The following is a 23,739-nucleotide window of genomic DNA, read 5'->3' on the forward strand; positions in this document are numbered from 1 at the left end:
TGCTTATAGAGTGCAAGGAGTTCACAAATCTACTTTTTCTATGCCGATTCCACCCTTCCAGGTCGATTAGAATTCAAGGAAGCAGTTGTATTACAATTATTAATATAATAAAACCAAGTCAAAGTGGCACACGGTAGTGAGGAACCCATTTATACCGGTTTCTTTTTAAGATACAAATTTCAGCAGATTTTTTGTTATTCCTATTTATTTTCTTTCAATAAAACCCTATTTTTTGGGTGTTTGTGTGTCTCTCCTCTGCGGTGTGTGTTTTGTCTCTTTTTTGGAATGTTTGTTATGTTTTTATTTAGTCATGCTTGGGTTTATCTGGTGATGGATCTGTTGAGGACGAATTTATTGATATTTTTGGTGATCTGTAAAGCCTGTATCGGATTTGGACGGTGGTGATTATTGGAAGAGCTCACCTTTCACAACTAAAGATTGTTCATCTTTCATGGGTTTATACTTTCGACATGTCTATAGCTGCTATCCGGCATGTAGATAGCTGGGGTGCCTTCGGCATGTCTATAGTTGGTGTCCGACATTTAGATAGCTGGGTGCCGCTTCTCTAATCTCATTTTATGCGATTGGTATTTCTGAACACTGGGCTAACCATAGTTTTTATGTGATATGGTCAATTGCAATGTTGCTATTTTCTGAGATGCTGCTGCAATTTGGATCGTTTGGGATGTCTTTGATTTCGTTTTTAATTTCAAGAATTTTTAAATTCTATGTGTTAAACGATCACGAAACAAATCATCTAATTGTTTTTAGTATGTTATTTGTTTTATCACCTGTTTGTATGACAGTTGGGGGTTTGTCCCACTGTACTATATTCAATTTAACGAGAACTTTCTGCATTTGTCAAAAAAAAATTAATGCAAACGTTTGCTACATGGAAATCACAAATTTTGTTTAGAAAGAACTGAGGTTGTGTTTCACAAAAATTTGTGTGCGACACAATTAATAAATCCCTAGTTGTTTCTAATGAATAAATGATTTTTAATTATATATTTTATTTCAAAATTATTTATATTTTAATATATATTAGTTTAAAACCAGTGCTATGTACAGATCACACATATTTCTTTTAATATTCTATAATTTTTTAAATAATTTTGAATTCCATTTTTAATTTTGTTCATTTAAAACTTAAATGATATGACCTTATAATAATTATATGTTCATAACTATTTAGAACATTTAAACATATTTAAAGTGATAGTATTAGCAAGGAGGGAAATTTTATAATATCAAAGTTATTATTTTATCGAGGGTAAAAATATAATATCTTTATTATGTTGGGACCTTAAAATATATTATTTGAGCATGTTGATTACTTAATCGATTAAGAGTAATTCTATAAAAGATATTTGAAAAAAGAATATTATTGATTGAACGATATAGTTTTATTGATAATTCTGTGTATTTTTTAAAAAATAATATTTATATTTTAATTAAAATTTGATTTTTAGTTCACATCAATAGGATACAAATTATACTTAATTTAATGTTAATTTGATTTATCTCGGATCAGTGATTTATAAATTTTATTTTTGTTGGTCGAATTATATTTTTATTTTAATTTTGTGTTAATCTGAATCAATTGTATTAATATATTAGTTTTATGTTTTGATATATTAGATTTATTAGTATTTTTAAAAATATGCATTTATATGCTAAAATAGTTAAAAAATTTATTAATAAGAAAACATTTTTTAATAATTAATATAATATAAATTAAAAATATTAAATATAAAATAAGAGTTGCTTTTAATACTAGCACGAATCATGGTGATAATAAAGACTTGGCGTGATTTGTGGGAAACGAACCACATGTCTTTTTTATCATACACATATAATATGTAATATGTAAGTGTGCTAAATAAATATTTTATTTAATTTTAAAGATAGTTACTTTCGCAAAACAAAAATAGTTACTTGAATACTTATACAGTTAATTTTAAATAATCGAATTCCAGATATAAAGTTAGGTATAGTACATAAATGAATTATTATATTATTTATTAATCATTTTTTAGTTTGAAAATATATCTCATATATTTGTAACATATTTTTTATTATAAAAAGTAAATAAAATGTACATATATAATTTTTAAAGAAAATGTTAATATAGAGTCGCTTACATATAAATAATCTATATTGGTATTACATATTTAGATAAGTTCGAATTATAATGAGTCAATGCATTTTAGTTTATTTTGAATTTGAAATCATAACTTGACCCATTATTCAGAAAATACTCGAAATTTTACTAAATAACCCGGCCTAAAAACATCTTCCCATTCCATGTACCCTTATATTTATATTTTTTTTAGATCGAAATCCTATCCTAATTACTTCAATCACGTTATAACTCTATTTTTTTCACAATATAAGATTTGTCGACTAATTATTCTTATGTTTTGATTAGAAGAACAACTGCGTTTATCGCTATTGCTGAAAAAATAATGTTAGCTACTCATTATCCTGACGAGAGAGTAGTAAAAATCAGAATACACTATTAAATTACTCTGAATAAAATCATCATGTATATATAAAAATATTATTTTATTCTTATTTTTTAATTATATATATAGAAACTTCAAACTAAAAAAATTAATTTTCATATTATTTAATTCAATACAAGTAAAAATAAAAATATATTTAATAAAGATATATTGAATAAAACTGCAATCTAATAAATATTATAATTGAAAATATAATAACATATTTAAATATGAATAAAAAAATTAATAAATAATACATTAGTTTTATATTTTATTATATTAGATTTATAATATTTTTATAAATATGAAATTACATGCTAAAATAATTAATAAATTTGGTCAATTTTAAAACAATTTTTTACACTTAATAAAATATAAATAAAAATATTAGATAGAAAATAAGAATTGCTTTTAATACTAGCACAAATCTCTTATCTATACTATACTATTATAAGCAAAACACACTTTATTTGGTAGTCAGTTGCTCGGTACAGTGTTTGGTACGACAAATAACAACCGTCACATTTAAAGTCAGAATGATGAGAACCGTTGGATGCAATAATAAAATATTATTATATTAATATTTAAACTGCTCTCATGAATTCCGGGTTGGAACCCCGTCAACAACTTATTATATTTAAACTTTTATATTCTTTATTTTAACAATTTTTACAGGTTTAGGGCTCGCGTCCTGTGAACAACATATTGTATTATATTAATTATTTTCAGTCAAGTCTCAAATTATTATAAAATATATATTGTTATAACTTATTCTATTCTTCAATTTATTTTTCAACTATTGAAAATTATATTATAAAATATATTATTAAAAACTATCGAATGTTAAAAGCAATCTGTGCATCGCACCGGTTATACACTAGTATATATAATAGATAAATTTATATAAAAGATGTGGTTTGTGGAAATCGAACTCGAGATATTTTATTCACATATACAAACCGATACCACTACACCATATTATCACATGTCCTTTTTATCATACACATAATATGTAAATGTGCTAAATAAATATTTTATTTAACTTTAAAGATAGTTACTTAAATTTCGCAAAAAAAAAGATAGTTACCTGAATATTTGTACAGTTAAATTTAAAAAATTGAATTCTAGATATAAAGTTACATAGTATATAAATGAATTATTATATTATTTATTAATCATTTTTTAGTTTGAATATATATCGCATATATTTTTAACATATTTTTTATTATAAAAAGTAATTAAAATGTATATATATAATTTTTTTTAAATTAATATAGAATCGCTTATATATAAATAATCTATATTGGTATAACATATTTAGATAAGTTCATATTATAATGAGTAAATGCATTTTAGTTTATTTCGAATTTGAAATAAGAACTTGGCCCATTGTTCAAAAAATACTCGAAATTTGATTATATGACCCAGTCGAAAAACATCGTCCCATTCTACGTTTGGTAAATTCAAATTACAAGCTCAGCGATAATATCTTACCAATAATATGAATTATTTTAATATCTCTTGTTAATATAAATTAATGTGTTTGAGATCCTTATAGGATAAGTCAATTGAATATTTGTATTAAAATTACTAACTTCACTTGTAGCACATTATTATTTTTGGGACTTGTCCCGATTTTAAAAATATTCGAAATTTGATATGAGATATCATGAGATTTGTTAAAACTACGATGATATATTAAATCAATTTATTTTTTATTTTTCACTTTAAAATAACTAGCTTTTTAAAAATAATTTTTTTAGATAAGTAATATGCATTGATCAAGATAATATTATACAAATATTTTGAATTATTCAAATAAAAGGTATCTATATAGTATATTGTAGAATTTGATTCAATGCATTTTATACTATTTGAAGAATATATATATATATATATATATATATATATAGGGGAATGATCAAATACAAACTAAAATTAAAATAGAAACTTAGAACTAATCTAAGCCATTAGATCTACCTAATCTAATGGTCCCCCTAAATCACATCACCCAACTACCGTGCACCCTCCCACACCCAATTTCAGCTTTTCCCCTCCGTTTTTAATTTGATATTTCCCGTCAAACCGTATTTTTTTTCACTGTATTTTTCTACATCTCTCAACGATCGATTTGCATACCATATGTGTTATATTTCGAATTAATTTTAAAAAGAAAATTATTTGGTTTGTAGTTTCCATTCTAAATTGGTTTCTATTAGAGTAGCCCCCTATATATATATATTGTTCAATAATTTGAGGGAACTAACCAGTTCAACTGATATTTATAAAATATTATTGAATTGAAAAATATTTAATTTTAGAAGAATAGTATACAATGTTATCAAATTAATATATGAAGAAATATCAGAGTCGTAATGAAAGAAATTTAAAAATGGTTTAACTAACGAGATATTTATAATTTTTCTTTCGAATTGTTGAAAAAAAATTATGAATATCAATAATAAGTCATTATAATATATAATTTATTTTTATGTTCCAACCATAATTGATACTCGGTTGTGTTAAAAATAGGTATGGGTTGTTTGTCAGTAATAATGTGAATACCATATATAAATTATTACAATTTATTTATTACATAATATTAATTTTTGAATATTTATAAATGCATGTTATTTAAGTAATCAATTATCTCACTAAATATTAATAATGATTATACATGTTCATTAATCAGATATTTAGCATATAAATAATTGAAACTCTCGTAATTTACTAATAAATGTAACATACGATAATTTACATGTTGATATACACATAAAACTCAATGTTACTTTGTTAACAGTAGTGTAAATAAAAAATTAACATTTGTCATAAATATGAATCTCAAAAATTAACTTTTTTCATTAAAATCAACTTTTATATTAACAGTAGTGTAAATTTTACATTATTGTAAATTATGATGGCAAGTCATTCTGACTTCAGTTATGCATTTTTTATCTTTTTAAATTAAGTAAGTTAATTGTATGTTAGCAGTTAACTCATTAATAATATAGACGAGTACATATAGTTTATTTAGATGAAATTCAAAACTTTTGGTCAACTCTGTATTCAACATATATGTCAATTTTTAGTTTTTTTTTCTTTTTAAACATACTAACAATATTTTATTGATTAAGTTTAATCATTTGGTTTTAAACGTACACTGACCAACATGTTTATATCCATTCATTCAAAACAAATTATACAACACAAACAAGAATGTATATATTTTGCTTAATGAGCTATAATAAAAATATTGTGTAATTTAGTAATGTCTTGTATGAAAATAATATACATTGATAAATAATCAACTTGTTCTGGATAAAAACTTAGGGTATATTTAATGCTAGGGTTTGTGAGCTTCGAGGCTTGATTTGACTGCTCTTGTGTTTCGTTACTCAATCTCCCTTAACAAGATGCCTACGTACCTTGTTGTTCGCCAAGGATCAAGTCAAAAACGTAGTTCTGATTTGTGGGCTGAAACCCCTTATATAGGCAGGGAATGCCTTGGAATTAGATTAGGATTAGGAGACATGGTGGGCAAGTCTCAGAATTAGAATGGACTTTGGAGTCCTATAATGCAGGAAATTAATTCCTTATCCTATGAGATTTCTTAGAGGCCAATCTCCAAGGAATTATGTCCTTATCTGGACTTTACTTATCAGTTGATTTATCCCTTATTAATTAATTACGAAATTAATTAATATTCAGGGTTTTGGGCCCTTTATAATGGGCTTTCTTCTTTTTTTTAGTCAACCCAATCCGTGTATAAATAACTCGATATTAATTATGCAATCAGGGTTTATTTTACTCCCTATCATTTTCCCCCCAATCTTCTGGGAAACCGTAAAAGATTTCGCAGAAATTAAGTTTATTTGATCCCTTACAAGGTATCATTTTTTGCGTAAAGTGTGGAGCGACCTAAACATTTACAACGATTTTCCTTGTACGTGACTTCAGGGTTATTTTGGAACCTTCCTATTACTTTCCTTACCTAATTCCTACTTTTTAGGAATTTTCTGGTATTTTTTCCTTAATTTACTGGAATTTTCCCTTAATTTTCGGGATTTTTCCTAATTTTAAGGAATTGTCCATTAATTTCTGGGATGTTTCCCTAACTTTCAGGAATGTTCACTTAATTTCTGCAGGTTTTCCTTAATTTACAGGATTTATCCTCAATTTCCACAAAATATTCATAATTTCCAGGAATTTTTAAGGAATTTCCTTAATTTTCAGGATTTATCCCTAATTTCCAGAAAATATTCATAATTTCCAGGAATTTTTAAGGAAATTCCTTAATTTTCTAGGATTTATCCTTTAATTTTCTGAAGTTTTTTTTTGAATTTTTTGAGAAATTATTTCAGAATTTACTATTTTCTGTATTTTCCCTGAAATTTATTCTTTTTTCTTCTCTTTCTTTTTTTATATGCACAATTTCGACCAGGAATTCATTTGACCTAGATCCTGGTCGAATTATGCTCCCATAGAGTCTGGTCGAAGCTTCTTTCGGTCAGGAAGTTTTGATCAGGATCCTGGCCGAAATTCGGTTAGGATCTCAAACTTCTGACCAAATTATGGGCCCAAAATGAGTCTGGTCATGACTTTGTTCGATCAGAAATATTCGACAAGGAATCCTGACTGAATTCGGTTAGGATTTAATGTTGACTTTCGAATTTTTGACCGAATTAAGCTCTAATATTTTCTGGTCGTGCATGGTTTCGATCAGGGCTTTTCGATCAGAATCCTGACCGAATTTCGGCCAGGAGTAAAAGCTGAGTTACGATTTGCTGACCGAATTAAGGGCTCTTTAATCCTGGTCGTGAGTTTTTTCGATCAGAAACTTTCGACCAAGATCCTGACCCATTTTTCGGTCAGGATTTTCAATTTTAAAATTGGGCTCCAACCTTAAATCGGGCTTTTCCCTGGGCCTTCTTAGCGGGCCTTATCACATTTGGGCCTAATGTTGACCATGGGCCTTACTTTTCTGAGCTTTTGATCTTGGGCCCCTCTTTTTTTTCAGGCTTTTTAATTGGGCCTAGAACATCGGGCTTGGGATAATTATTTCCAGGCCCAAAATTGTTTGGATTCTCCAGAATTTTCTAGAGTGTCCCAAAATACATATATATGTATATTATATATATATATTAGGTGCATCTGGAAGTTTCCGAAATTGGGCTGGGCTTTTTGACCGGTAATAGCCGGTTAGACTTCCTTTTTACCGGTTCATGACCGGATGGGAAGTCCTATATAAGAGTAGGGGGAGTGAAGTGAAATCCCACACTTCACTTTCTCATTTCTCATTTCTAAAAGCTTTCCTCCTCTCTCAACCTTCAACAACCTTCAAGAGTTCTTCGGTAGGAAAACAGCCTTTTCCGGCCACCTTATTCCGCCTCAGGCTTTTCCTCAACCTCCATTAATGGCTGATAAAAGTTCAGAAAGGGCAGCAAAGATCGCTTCAGCTTCTAAGCGAGGTAACGACATCGAAATTCGCTCCTCTTATATGTCGTTGATTGATATGATTAATAATAGGGGAGATGAATACACATATAATGCTCATTTAGATTCCTTCGATTATTGTAATAAATGGTATAATGCATCTAGTATCGACCTTCTTAATACCACTTATAACGTTCGCCCTCCTTTCAAAAATATTCCCGTTGAAGGTGGTGATCGTACATGCCACTAGAAACCAGATACCCTTTTTGTTTATGAAGATGCCATTTCTGATGGGCTTAGGTTTCCCTTTTCTGAATTCATTCCTAGATTATTAGCTGATTTACAAATTAATCCTTGCCAACTTCCTCCAAATGCCTGGAGAAACATCCTTTTGTTTCATGGTTTTATGCCTTAGGGGTGGTTTTCCCCTTTCCGTAGCTGTGTTTAGGAAAAAAATTCAATGTTATAATAGTGCCCAGCCTGGTTGGGTCTATATTAGACAAAGACGTGATTTGTGGGAAATAAACCACATGTCTTTTTTATCATACACATATAATATGTAAGTGTGCTAAATGAATATTTTATTTAACTTTAAAGATAGTTACTTTCACAAAAAAAATAGTAATTGAATACTTATACAGTTAATTTTAAAGAATCAAATTTCAGATATAAAGTTAGGTATAGTACATAAATAAATTATTATATTATTTATTAATCATTTTTTAGTTTGAAAATATATCTAATATATTTGTAATATATTTTTTATTATAAAAAGTAAATAAAATGTACATATATAATTTTTAAAGAAAATATTAATAGAGAATCGCTTACATATAAATAATCCGATAAGCCCAAAGTATTGGGAGTATTTCATCCACCCAATTATTCCTGGATTTTTAAATCCTCTTCTTCAGCCCATCTAGAATTATACGATTTGCCACTTTCGCTTGCCCAATGGCTTGTGGATGAGCTACGGAGGTAAATCGCAACTCAATCTCATTTTCCTCGCAATACTTCCTGAATTCTTCATTGTTGAACTGTGTTCCATTATCGGTGACAAGGATACGGGGAATTCCATATCTGCACATGATATTTTCCCACAGGATTGTGCAACCTGCTTGGTTGTGATCTTGACTAAAGGTTTAGCTTCAGTACACTTAGTAAAATAATCTATAGCTACAATCAGAAACTTCCTTTGTGCAGTGGCCATGGGAAAAGGTCTGAGAATATCCATTCCCCACATAGCAAAAGGAATGGGAGAATTGATGGAAGTTAGCATCTCAGGAGGCTGTCGAACAATTAGTGCATGTTTTTGACATCGATCATACTTCTTCACATATTCTTTGGCATCAGCCATCATTTCTGGCCATTAAAATCCTAAACGGGTTATCTTATGTACCAGTGCTCTGCCCCCCAAGTGTTGCTCACAAATACCTTCGTGTACTTCTTCCAGAGCTAAGCGCGCTTCTTCGGGTCTAAGACACTTTAAGTAAGGAACCACATAAGATCTTTTGTACATAACTCCATTGATCAATGAATATCTCAGTGCTCGAACAACCAATTTTCGTGCTTCAGTCACATTATTTGGGAGCCAACCAGTTTGAATATGGGCCTTAATGGGATCTATCTATGACGTCCCCAGCCCTAAAGGGGCTATAAGCTTAACATCAATGCTTTGTTTTTTCAAAACGTGAAAATCCACACTTCCTGAACTTTTCTCTATATCTGAAGAGGCGAACTTAGATAATGCATATGCCTTAGCATTTTCCTCTCTTGGAATGTGTTCGACATGACATTCATCGAACTGAGTCATCACAACCCTCACTAGGAGGACATACTTGGACATTTTTTCATCTCTTTTCTCAAACTCTCCCTTGACCTGGGATATGACAAGCTTCGAATCTCCACAGACTTTCAAGTTCTTGACCCTCAATGTCCCCGCCTGTTAGGCCGAGGCCAACTTTCAAAGCTTCATACTCAACTTCATTATCTATGGTTGGGAAGTCTAACTTCATAGCATATTCAATCAAGAAACCATCTGGACTTTGTAAAAGAAGTCCTGCTCCACTCAAATTTGTTTTTGATGCTCTATCAAAATAAAGAACCCAGTATTCCTTCTCCTTAACTCTTTCTTCTTTGTCCACTTCATTACCTTCCGTGTCTTGAGGTATAGTATCTTCCTGCCCCACGATTTCTTGGTTGGGTATGGTACACTTCACCACGAAGTCAGCCAAGGCCTGAGATTTTATTATCGTTCGCGGCTTGTACTTGATGTCGAAATCTCCAAATTCTATCGCCCATTTAATCAGTCTCCCACTAGCTTTGGGAATGTGAATGATGTTTGTCAAGGGCTGATTTGTTAGCCCTTCAATTCTACGAGCTTGGAAGTAAGGACACAACTTCCTTGAAGCCATTACTAGGGCTAAAACAAACTTTTCAATAGTCGAATAATTCAATTCAGCTCTGTGCAGAATCTTACTAACATAATATATGGGTTTTTTGACTTTAAGTTCCTCCTTAACCAATACAGCGCTCAAGGCATTTTATGAATCGGCCAAATACAAGTACACAGTTTCATTCAGAGCTGGTTTGGAAAACAACGGGGCTTGAACCATATACTTTTTCAATCCTTCAAACGCCTCCGGACTTTCCTCAGTCCTTATGTAATCTTTTACCTTCTTCAAGGATTTAAAGAATGGCAAACACTTGTCTCCAGATTTGGAGATGAATCATCCTAGAACCGCAACTCTTCCAGTGAGTTTCTGAATGTCCTTTATGGAACGTGGTGGTTCCATATGCATGATAGCTTTTATTTTATCTGGATTGGCCTCGATTCCTCTCTTGGAGACTATTAATCCCAAAAACTTTCCAGATCCCACCCCGAAAACACACTTTGCAGGATTTAGCATCATTTTGTGATATCTCAGGTGTTGGATTTTAAACGCAGCGGGGGCATGGTAAAACACTTTTACACATATAAAATTCAAATAAAAAGCATATAAATCGTGGTAAAAACATAGGGATCGAATCTAACCTTTAAAATAATTCGGAGACAACGATCAGAGATCCTTAGCATTTGCTCCTCAAGTGTGAAGCACTCCACCGGTATCCACCAAGAAAACGATGTTAAGGAGGAGGAAGGAGGTGGAGAGAATTGGGTTTTCCAAACTTTTTGGGTTTTGGGGTTCGAATAAAAATAGGGTCTATAATAGTGTATTTATAGGCAAAATTTTCAGCTGAAATTTTCCCATAAATATTATTATCATTATCCCATTTATTATTCTCATTAATAATTAAAATACCTTTTAATTATTAATTCTTTTTCTAAATACTTTAGAAATAATTCTCTCTCTTGATTTAATTTCCAAAAATTAAATCCTTAATTAATAATATTAAGAACTTTTCTTAATTAATTTATAATCAATTAAATCTCATTTAATCAATTATTAAATTTTCCAATTAATTATTTATTTCACAAATAAATAATTATTAGCCATTATTAATTAATTCCTCCACCATTAAATCATTCTCTTTTTATGGTGTGACCCTGTAGGTTCAATATTAAGCCGGTAGTAGAAATAAATAATAATAAAACTATTTTATCATTATTTATATAAATTCTCTAATTTATTAAATATGATTAATTAATTAATCACATTTATTCTACATCGTGAGGGATACTTCTCAGCATATCGCGACTATCCGGATAATATGAATTCACTGCTTAGAATACCAAGAACCTATTCAGTGAATAGTTACCGTACAATAAACTCCTTCTACCCTACAATGTCCCGATTAAATACAAGGCATGGATCTCGTGTCAAGCCTATCTAATTTAATCACTTGCTTACCATTTACTATGCGTAGTTCTATGCAAATTAGAAACTCCTTTCTAATTTCATTCACTCTGGCCAGAGATTCCTGAACTAGCATAAGTGGATCAGCCTTGAACATTCGCTTCCTTCACTGGAAGGGGTAGATCCTTTATTGATCATACACTATCTTCGTGTACAAATTCTTATACCCAGTAGAGCCCTAATAATTATCCCTGGAGACTAAAAAACTAAACCAAAGCATAGTTCAGTGTACACAAGATGACTATGATGACCTCAAGTCTAAGGATACTTGTACAACTATCACTATGTGAACAACTGCTGACACGTGAGTGAACTCCATTAGTTGTTCAGCTGTGTGAGTCATGTTCAGTGAACTTATTCCATAATAAGCACCTACATACTAGCTATAGTGTCACCACACAAATGTCTATGAGAACAGACATCCTTCATAATGAAGCAAGCATAGTATGTACCGATCTTTGCGGATTATTAATTACCAGTTAGTAATCCTATGACCAGGAACTATTTAAGTTTTGAGTTATCATCTTTTTAGGTCTCACTATTATGATCTCATCATTATCCATAAAAAGCTTTACTCTAAACTATGGTATATCTTATTTAAACACTTAAATAGATAGAGCCCGTAATAAAAACAAAACAAGTCTTTTATTAATATATCAATGAAATCAAAACAAATTATATAAAAAGTTATTCCTAAATCCTAATACATGATTGGACTTAGGACATATTCCTTTCAATCTCCCACTTGTACTAAAGCCAATCACTCTGGTATCTAATACCCATCTAGTCTTTATGACGATCAAAGTGACTTTCATAAAGTAGCTTTGTGAGTGGGTCTGCTATGTTGTTATGTGTGTCAACTCTATTTCAATACAATACAAGAAATGTTACCGCGCTCCCACTAACCCTTTTGTAGACGCATGGTTCATCTACGTTTTTGATAAAATCAAACTCTTTGATTGTCTCATCAAAACGAATGTTCCATCTTTCGAGAAGCTTGCTTTAAACCACATATGGTTCGCAGCAGCTTACACACTAGGTTTTCATTTCTCTTGGAAAGAAAACCATCTGGCTATTTTCCAGATCTCATAGTCGTAGTAAGCAGCAGTCGCAAGCAAAATCCGAACTGATTTTAACAGGGCTACAGGTAAAAGGTTTCATCAAAGTCAATCCATTGCCTTTGTTTGAATCCTTTTTCCACAAGCCTGGCCTTATAGGTCTCCACCTGGCCATCTGCTATAATCTATCTTTTGTATACCGTATACATAGATTCCATTCTGGATTTCATGGCACTATGCCATTTCTCTGAGTCAACACTACTCATAGCCTCATTATAGGTCACAGGGTCATCATCATCAATGATCGACAACTCATTGTCATTCTTAATGACAAGGCCATATTACCTCTCAGGTTGGCGAGACACTCTCCCTGATCTATGAATGGGCTGTTCCACAAAAGGTTGTTCAGTCAGAACAGGTGTTTCCACTCGATCTGTATTAGTTTGTGCTTCTTGAACTTCATCAAGTTCAATTTTGCTCCCACTGTTTCCTTCAAGGATAAACTCCTTTTCCAAGAAGGTAGCATGTCTGGAGACAAACACCCGATGATCGGTGTAAAAGTAATACCCTAAAGTCTCTTTAGGATATCCCACAAAACTACATTTTACGGATCGATATTCCAGCTTATCTGGGTCAACTTACTTGACATAAGCTGGACATCCCCAAATCTTAACGTGTTTAAGACTCGGTTTCCTTTCTTTCCATATCTCATACGAAGTTTGAGGAACAGATTTTGGAAGGCACCTTATTCAGTAAATATGCTGAGGTTTCCAATGCGTAACCCCATGGGAATACTGGAAGAATTGCATAGCTCATCATGGACCGAACTATGTCTAACAAAGTTCGATTTCTCCTTTCAGATACCAATCTGGAGGAGTCCACTGGGAGACTATACCATTTACTTTGAGATAATCTAGAAACACTCCATTAAAGTATTCACCACCTCGATCTAATCGAAGAATTATAATACTATGTTTGGTTGTTTCTCCACTTCATACTTATATTCTTTGAACTTTTCAAAGGCCTCAGACTTGTGTTTCATCAAACACATATCTGAATCCAGATCTATCATCTATGAAAGTAATGAAGTATGAAAATCCACCCATGGCTTGCGTAGACATTGGTCCACATACATCTGTGTGTACCATTCCTAGCAAATTTGCAGCCCTCTCTCCATGTCTACTAAATGGAGACTGCAGTGCCACTATAAAGTGAGATTTTCATCATCCCTTTTCTTTTATTAGTTTGTTCAATCTGAAGTAAATTATGTCACATATATACAGACCATTATTTAAAGTACCACATCCATAAAGAATATTATCTCTAAGAATAGAACATTCATTATTCTCAATAATAAATGAAAATCCAACCAAGTCTAACATGGGAATAATATTCCTCACAATCGAGGGAACAAAATAACAATTATTTAAAACAATAGTCTTGCCCATAGGCATATGTAAATGAAATGATTCTACATCTTCAGCAGCAACTCTTGCTCCATTTCCCATAAGTAGAATCACCTCCTCTTCTTCAAGAGTCCTACTTCTCCTTGGTCCCTGCAACAAATTGCAGATTTGAGAACCACAGGCGGTATCTAATACCCAAGTAGAAATTTGATTTAATGACATATTCACTTCTATCATAAACATACCTGAATCAGAAGCGGTAGTCTCACTACCCTTCTTCTTCTTCAATTCTGCAAGGTAAACCTTGCAGTTCCTCTTCCAGTGCCCCACCTTGTTACAGTGAAAGCAAACAACTTTGCTCTTGGGGTCTTCAGCTTTTGGTGGAACCGGCTTTTCTTCACCTACTTTCTTCTTCTTGGAAGAGTTCCTCTTCCTTTTCTTAGGATTGGAACCTTCACCAATTAGAAGAACAGAACTCTTCTTAGGGGGAAAATTCGATTCCGCAGTCTTCAACATGTTGTGGAGTTCAGGCAGGCTGACATCCAACTTATTCATGTGAAAGTTCACAACAAACTGCGAGAACGAACTCGGAAGCGATTGCAAGACCAAATCTTGGCTCAGCTCCCCATCCATGGCAAAACCAAGTTGTCCAAGACGTTCAATCAAATTGATCATCTTAAGTACATGGTCATTCACAGATGATCCCTCAGACATCCTACAACCGAACAACTCCTTCGATATCTCATATCGAGCTGTCCTCCCCGCCACATCATACAACTCTTGTAGATGCATGAGGATAGTGTGAGCATCCATATGCTCATGTTGCTTCTGTAGCTCAATGTTCATTGAAGCTAGCATGATGCATTGAGCAACATTTGCATCATCTATCCACTTACGATACATAACATGTTCATCATTATGTGCATCACTAGCAGGTTCAGTAGGCTTAGGTGAGTCAATCACGTATTCCAGCTTCTCAATCCTGAGAACAATTCTCAAGTTTCGAAGCCAGTCAGCATAATTAGGACCAGTCAATTTGTGAGCATCCAGTATGCTCCTGAGTGATAGTGCAGAAGACATAATGTATATTGTAAATCTGTAAATGATAAACACATAACAACACTTAGCAAATATTCGATTTCATTTCAAAATACTATATGAATCGGGTCTTTATTCATAAGTGGCTCCCACTATTTTATCTAATTTATTCAACCCCCTACGTGAAAAATTAAGCATTCATAATGCTAGTGGGAATAGGGATCCTACATTCCATTACACGACCCCGGCTGTAGCACGAACCGCCATGTAATGTTCAATAGGCAGACAACTCTTATCAATTACATCTCATGTTATTCCCTAATCAAACTTTAGCCTCTTGAATAATTGAGTCTCGGCTGTAGCACGACAAACTCAATATTCTAAGTCAAGTCTAACCCAACATTCCGTACAGTTGAATCAGTCCCCAAAGGCCCACGGCTGTAGCACGTACCGACCTTTAGATTCTTATTCAATGTACACATCTCTATGTAATAGACAAGTATTTCTTATTTCGAAATCAAAGCCCTCGGCTGTAGCACGAACCGACAATGATTCAAAAATAAGAACTACTTTTCTATCATGTTGGAAGGCTATGACCGACACAAGCCCGTTGTATCATTGGCCAATTACTACTTGATATTATTTAATTTTAGAGGGATTATATTACGTTACAATCATAATTATATTATAAAGAGATTCTTCCTTTTAAATTAAATATTTCAAATCAATAATCAATAATCAGATGATTCCCAGATCGGGTGGAGCATTGTCAAGAGGCGTCACTTAATAACCCTTTCTTACAGATAGAAATCTATTGTTGACAGAATCATCCTTTCTCTCATATCGAAAATTCATATTCAAATACGTGTTTCATAAACACAAGAATCTCATGATTGTATTCATAATATTATTATTAAGGTTATGAAACAATTTCACTATACTAGGTTGTCTAACAAACGCCTTATGTTCATTTAAGTTCACCTAAATCTATCATCGCATGATAAACTAAGCATATATCACATATATAAATATTAATAAACATCAAGGTAGGCATGTTATATCATCTAGCACATTAGTCTAAGCATTATACATCTCTATGTATCACATGAAGCATTTAAAAGCAATTAAAACAGTCAAAAACAACTTTAAAACACTTCATGGAAATATAAACAGTTCAAAACTTTTATATAAACTAAAATTGATCACTCCATTAGACCCGTCTCAGAAAAACGAATCCAACGGTATATTGCACGCCTAAAACGGAGTTACGAAACTCCCAGAAAATCAATTTTAATGTAAACAGTCGGGCTGTAACGCATTACAGGAACGCGTTACAAGCCCTGTAACGCATTCTAGTGATGCGTTACAACCCTTTTAACCAATTAAAAGGTGTAACGCATTTCGTGAATGCGCCACAGGTGTGTAACACATTCCCGGAATGCGTGACACCCCTATTTTTTTTTCTTGCAGCAGCCGCCTTTTGCTTTCCTCGGAAAACGAGCCGCCTGACACCACTGTTCTTTGTCTGCTTCCGTGCATTCAACAGACAAGCAACACAGCAGATAAATTCTATATACATACTTACAAACTATATATATATGATTATTTAATTATGAATTTAATTGCAACAACTTCAAAAATTCATAATAAAAAATCTATACATCACAAAATTATGAAAAAAATACCCAGACGATCTACAACACTTGTAGAACCCAGATCAACATTCAAAATTATTCTGAGAAATGATTTCTCATCAGAAAAAATTAATTCATGATATAACTTGTAAAAATCATAATTAATTCATACAAGCACATAAAATTCTAAAATTTTTACCACAGATCTATATGCATACAACCTATGCTCTGATACCATTGTTGAATTTTAAACGCAGTGGGGGCATGGTAAAACACTTTTACACATATAAAATCCAAATAAAAAGCATATAAATCGTGGTAAAAACATAGGGATCAAATCTAACCTTTAAAATAATTCGGAGACAACGATCAGAGATCCTTAGCAGTTGCTCCTCAAGTGTGAAGCACTCCACCGGTATCCACCAAGAAAACGATGTTAAGGAGGAGGAAGGAGGTGGAGAGAATTGGGTTTTCCAAACTTTTTGGGTTTTGGGGTTCGAATAAAAATAGGGTCTATAATAGTGTATTTATAGGCAAAATTTTCAGCTGAAATTTTCCCATAAATATTATTATTATTATCCCATTTATTATTCTCATTAATAATTAAAACACCTTTTAATTATTTATCCTATTTCTAAACACTTTAGAAATAATTCTCTCTCTTGATTTAATTTCCAAAAATTAAATCCTTAATTAATAATATTAAGAACTTTTCTTAATTAATTTATAATCAATTAAATCTCATTTAATCAATTATTAAATTTGCCAATTAATTATTTATTTCACAAATAAATAATTATTAGCCATTATTAATTAATTCCTCCACCATTAAATCATTCTCTTTTTATGGTGTGACCCTGTAGGTTCAAAATTAAGCCGGTAGTAGAAATAAATAATAATAAAACTATTTTATCATTATTTATATAAATTCTCTAATTTATTAAATATGATTAATTAATTAATCACATTTATTCTACATCGTGAGGGATACTTCTCAGCATATCGCGACTATCCGGATAATATGAATTCACTGCTTAGAATACCAAAAACCTATTCAGTGAATAGTTACCGTACAATAAACTCCTTCTATCCTACAATGTCCCGATTAAATACAAGGCATGGATCTCGTGTCAAACCTATCTAATTTAATCACTTGCTTACCATTTACTATGCATAGTTCTATGCAAATTAGAAACTCCTTTCTAATTTCATTCACTCTGGCCAGAGATTCCTGAACTAGCATAAGTGGATCAGCCTTGAACATTCGCTTCCTTCACTGGAAGGGGTAGATCCTTTATTGATCATACATTATCTTCGTGTACAAATTCCTATACCCAGTAGAGCCCTAATAATTGTCCCTGGAGACTAAGAACTAAACCAAAGCATAGTTCAGTGTACACAAGATGACTATGATGACCTCAAGTCTAAGGATACTTGTACAACTATCACTATATGAACAACTGCTGACACGTGAGTGAACTCCATCAGTTGTTCAGCTATGCGAGTCATGTTCAGTGAACTTATTCCATAATAAGCACCTACATACTAGCTATAGTGTCACCACACAAATGTCTATGAGAACAGACATCCTTCATAATGAAGCAAGTATAGTATGTACCGATCTTTGCGGATTATTAATTACCAGTTAGTAATCCTATGACCAGGAACTATTTAAGTTTAGAGTTATCATCTTTTTAGGTCTCACTATTATGATCTCATCATAATCCATAAAAAGCTTTACTCTAAACTATGGTATATCTTATTTAAACACTTAAATAGATAGAGCCCGTAATAAAAACAAAACAAGTATTTTATTAATATAACAATGAAATCAAAACAGATTACATAAAAAGTTATTCCTAAATCCTAATACATGATTGGACTTAGGACATATTCCTTTCATCAGGACCTCAAAAGCCTCCCTCAAATGGGTTGTGTGGTCAGTCTTTACCAGACTTTTGACTAACATGTTATCGACAAAAACTTCCATAGTTTTGCCAATAAGATCCTTGAAAATCTTATTTACCAACCTTTGATAGGTAGAACCTGCATTCCTTGAGATGTCATCTTTGTGCATCTTAATCTGATTATATCCACCGAATCCATCCATAAAACTTAACATCTCATGATCAGCGGTCGCATCTATCAATGTATCTGTTCTTGGAAGCGGGAAACAATCCTTCGGGCATGCATCATTCAAATCAGTGAAATCCACGCACATTTTTCATTTTATATTAGCATTCTTTACCATTACAGGGTTTTCTAACCATTCCGAAAATTGTATATCTTCAATAAAACCAGCCTCCAAGTGCTTTTCTACTTCCTGCTTGATTGCCTCCTACCTCTCAGGGGCAAAGCTCTTTTTCCTCTTGCTTCACCATTTTTCGATTTGTATCTACGTTCAATTTGTGAGTGATCAGTTCCGGGTCTATGCCAGACATATCAGCTGCTGACCATGCAAATACATCACTATTCTCTTGTAAGAATCTCACCAGCTTCCCTCTAAGGGGTTCCTCTAGTGATGTTCCAATGAAAGTTGCTTTCTCAGGATCATCAGGAGCTAAAGGAATCGGAATCAAGTCTTCTGCTGGCTTCCCTCTTTTCTCATTATTCTCGCGGATATCAAGATCTTTAATAGGCAGAACCTGCCCCCCAACTCCATCTGCCCTAAGAGAGGCTACATAACAAGTCCTTGCCATCTTTTGATCTCCTCTCTCTTCTCCCATCCCGTTCCGGGTGGGAAACTTCTTCACTGAATGGTAAGAAGAGGGGATTTCCTTTAAAGCATGTATTCCCATTCTTCCCATGATTGCATTGTAAGTTGATCTAGCCTTTACCACTAGAAAGTCCAACATCTGTGTTTCTTGTCTTGGTTTCAGACCTATAGTCAGGGGCAACTTAATTATTCCCTCCACGGGGCACTCGACTCCAGCAAAACCATATATCAGTATATCAGTTGGGGTTAATTGAGAATCATTATAACCCATCCTTATAAAGATATCATGGAGTAAGATATCGACTGAAGCTCCATTTTCTATGAGGACTCTCTTCACCGGGCTGTTCCCTATTATTGGTGTTATGACCAGAGGATCGTCATGAGGAAATTTGACACCCTCTAAATCAAGATCATCGAATGTCATTGTTACTCCTGTCTTGACCCTTTTTGGGGCATCTCCGATAATATGCATAACTTCTCTGGTATATGCTTTCCTTGAGTTTTTAGATGAACCAGCAACAGTTGGTCCTCCAAAAATCGTATTTATCACAGGCCCTCGAGGCCGTGGTCCTCCAAAGATTGCGTTTATCACCGATCCTCTGGGTTATGGATTTTACCCCTGATCATCCTGATCTCTTTTGCGATCATCGAAGTTCCTTTTTACACTATTATTCATATCTCCTCCATCTCCAGTATACTTGCTCAACCTTCCTTTTCAAATGAGGAATTCTATTTCATCTTTCAGTTGCCTACACTCATCGGTGTCATGACCAGTTGCTTTGTGAAATCTACAATATTTGCTCTTATCTAGCTTAGTAAGATCAGCCTTCAGGGGCTTAGGCCAAGAAACATCTCTATCTCTTTCGATTTCCATTAAGATCTGACTTCTTGGAGCATTCAGTTTTGCATATTCGGGGAAATTTTGTCCAGATCCTCCCTTCTTCGGGGTCGAATCAGTGTTTTGCTCAGTTCTAGGATACTTATCCTTAACATTATATTCTAGTTCAGTCTTTCTCTTCTTGCCACCAGCGGGCTCGTTATTCTCCACTGTCTTCCTCATGCTGTCCTCCACTTTGATATACTTCCCAGGTCTATCTTGGAGCTGTGACATGCTTTCAGGGGGCGCTTGGCCAATGGCATCTTGAAAAATTCATCCCTAGTTCCCAGCTGCAGTTCTATCATAGTTACCTAGTCGTCAAGGTCTGGCACATTCAAAGCTTCTTTGGTGAAACAGTTCAGATAGTCTCTCAAGGACTCTTTTGATCCCTGCACAATGCTCATGAGGGATGCTGAACTCTTCTCATGCACTCTCCCACTGATGAATTGCTTGATAAAGGCTTGATTTAGATCTCCGAGGGACCCAATAGAATTCAGAGGCAAACGGCTGTACCATCTTTGAGCCATTCCTGACAAGGTTTGAGGAAAGGAATGACACTTGATAGTGTCATTCACGGGCTGTAACAGCAGTGTATTAGAGAATGTCCTCATATGATTAGCGGGATCTCCAGTACCATAATAAGCTTTGATGGTGGGCATGTTAAACTTTCTTGAGATGTGGGGATTCATTATTTCTTTAGTGAATGGTGGAGTTGGAGAATCAGGATCGCCTAGGGGCAGAAGATTGCTTGGATCAGCCCTTAGAACAACAGTCATTCTTTGTAGCAGACCATCCAGGTCTATGATTGGAGGAGGATTTCTCCTCCTCGTAGGTAGTGGGGGTCTTGGGGTCAGGTGCGCCTCCAGGTCGTGCTTTACCCTTTGGATCTCAGCTTCGTGAGCCCTAATCCTCTCCTGCACTTTGTTATTCCCAGTGGACTAACATTGAGATTTATAGAAGGGGGGTTGAATGTAAATCTCAAAACTTTTTCAAGTTTTGAGCAATTTCTAAGGCTAAGTGTTTTAGTGAGCATATGTGTGTGAATTGCTTGAAGCTAATACAGACAGATATATATTCAAACACAAATGTAAAGAACACAAAGAACTTAAAAACTTTTATGGTGGATTTGTTGTTCCACCAGAGATGTGTTATTTCAGAAAATCTGTGATTCAAAAAATTGAATCACAGCTGCGTCCTAGTACAAACTAAATGATTTTCTCTCTGGATTTTTCTAAACAGCTCTGGAAAATTCATATTCTAATTACTAGCTGCTACTTGTTTTATATATCACCAAGTTTACAAGTGAAGATAAAACTGTAAAATACAATTAAAAGATTCTTCACATGTTTCTTCTTCATTTCTCTATCCAATGCAATTTAGGTTTAGCTGTGAATCTTTGAATACTTCCTTGTTTGCACCAGAATGGAAATGCTGCATTTTCTTGATTCCTCCTAGAGGCTGCCACATTCCAGTTTGTCTCTGTCAACCCATGTGCTTCTGTCAGCTTATGAATTATCACTATCAACTGCTATTGAACTAAGCATCCGTTAAAGTTTTCATCTGTTGATGACTTTATCCGTTGAAGCTTTATCCGTTGAAGCTTTATCCGTTGATGTATTAGCAGTTAAAGCTTTATCCGTTGAAGCACTCATCCGTTGATGGATGTTATCCGTTGAAGCTTTAGAGATATCCGTTGAAGCTTTATTTCTCATCCGTTGAAGGCCTTTAATATCAGTTGATACTACTTCACTTATACAAAATTACAAGGCATGAAATATTTACAATTAGCCCTCCTATTTGCATATCCACTAGTAGTCAACATGACTGATAATTTCCCACAACATCTAAGAATTACAACTTAAATACAGAGAATAAAATGTGCTACAATACTAAACTTATTTCTAAGTAAAGCTACTCCTTCAACGGATAGCCAAAATGGTCTTATCCGTTGAGGCTACTAACACTAGATTTCTACTTAAGTGTTTTATTTAACTTATCATCAAACTAATACACATATTCCTAACAATCTCCCCCTATTTATGTCTACTAGAACTGTAGGCATAAATTTGGGTTTAACTTGATGATAACAAAATACTTATCAAACATATGAACTGAAATAAAGTAGAAATTCAAAAGTGCTGCAAAAGTGTGCATACTGAGATAGAATTGAAGAATTACATTGTTTCCAAGGGTGCTCCTTTAGCCTGAGTAGATTAATTTCTTTTCCTTTGATCCCTTGTTTTCTTTCCTAGCCTCTTGTCATTCTCCTCTATTTGGAGTTGGAGTTATCTGTAGAATTCAGCTTCATCTTCTTCATTGATGTCCAACTTAGATTGCATATCCTTGAGAGTTTCATTACTGGCAATCCTGAGCTGATCTTCAAGTCTGAAAAATCTTCTGACTCCTTTATTATCTCTGAACTCCATCAACTAATGAGGTGATTTATGAACTGTAATTCCTCTCTCTGGGATGAGTAATGTTCTAGGCAAGGCATTGGGCTCCCACCAAGTTTTCCTTATGCTGCAATCTTGTTGAGAATCTCAGTTTTGGCAGTCGTGGTAAAGCCAGAATCCCTTTTTATAGATGAGTAGACTCTAACCAAGGTAGAATAGCCTTCATTTAGAATTCTGTAAAGAGGCCAAGTCCTTTCTCCACTTCCTTTATATTTGAACACTAGTCTTTCTGGAAGCTGTCTGTAGGCATCTATTCCCCTTACTTCCTCCAGCTCATCCAGATAGAGTTCAATGTCTGTAAATTCCTTTATGTCACAAATGTGAACATAATCATCCTTTGAGTCTTGTGGCTTAGGCTTAGGCTTCTGAGTGAATTTGATTGAGGTTAGAGGAGGTGTTGATTTGATTTTTCTTTTCTGTTTCTTTGATGGTGGAGAAGTGGTTAAGAAAGTGGGCAATTTGATGGTGTCCCAATCAACTAGTTCCTCCTTAGGAGTGATTGTTTCACCATGGATGTTTATGAAGGGGTCAGGCACAATGGGTTCAGGAATAGAAGGTAGTGAGTTGGATTTTGATTGGGTTTCTTCAGTTTTATCTACAATCTTCCTTTTTGCATTGGCCTTCTTTCTGTTCCCTTTCTGCCATTCCTTTCTTTCCTTACTTCTTTCTTCCACATCATCACTAAGCATGTCCCCCATACCTACATCTTCACCCTTGTCTTCACTTTTTTTCTTTTCTTCAGCTTGACTTGACTTTAGCT

The sequence above is a fragment of the Apium graveolens genome, chromosome 4 (genome assembly GCF_009905375.1).
Source record: "Apium graveolens cultivar Ventura chromosome 4, ASM990537v1, whole genome shotgun sequence".
NCBI lineage: Eukaryota > Viridiplantae > Streptophyta > Magnoliopsida > Apiales > Apiaceae > Apium > Apium graveolens.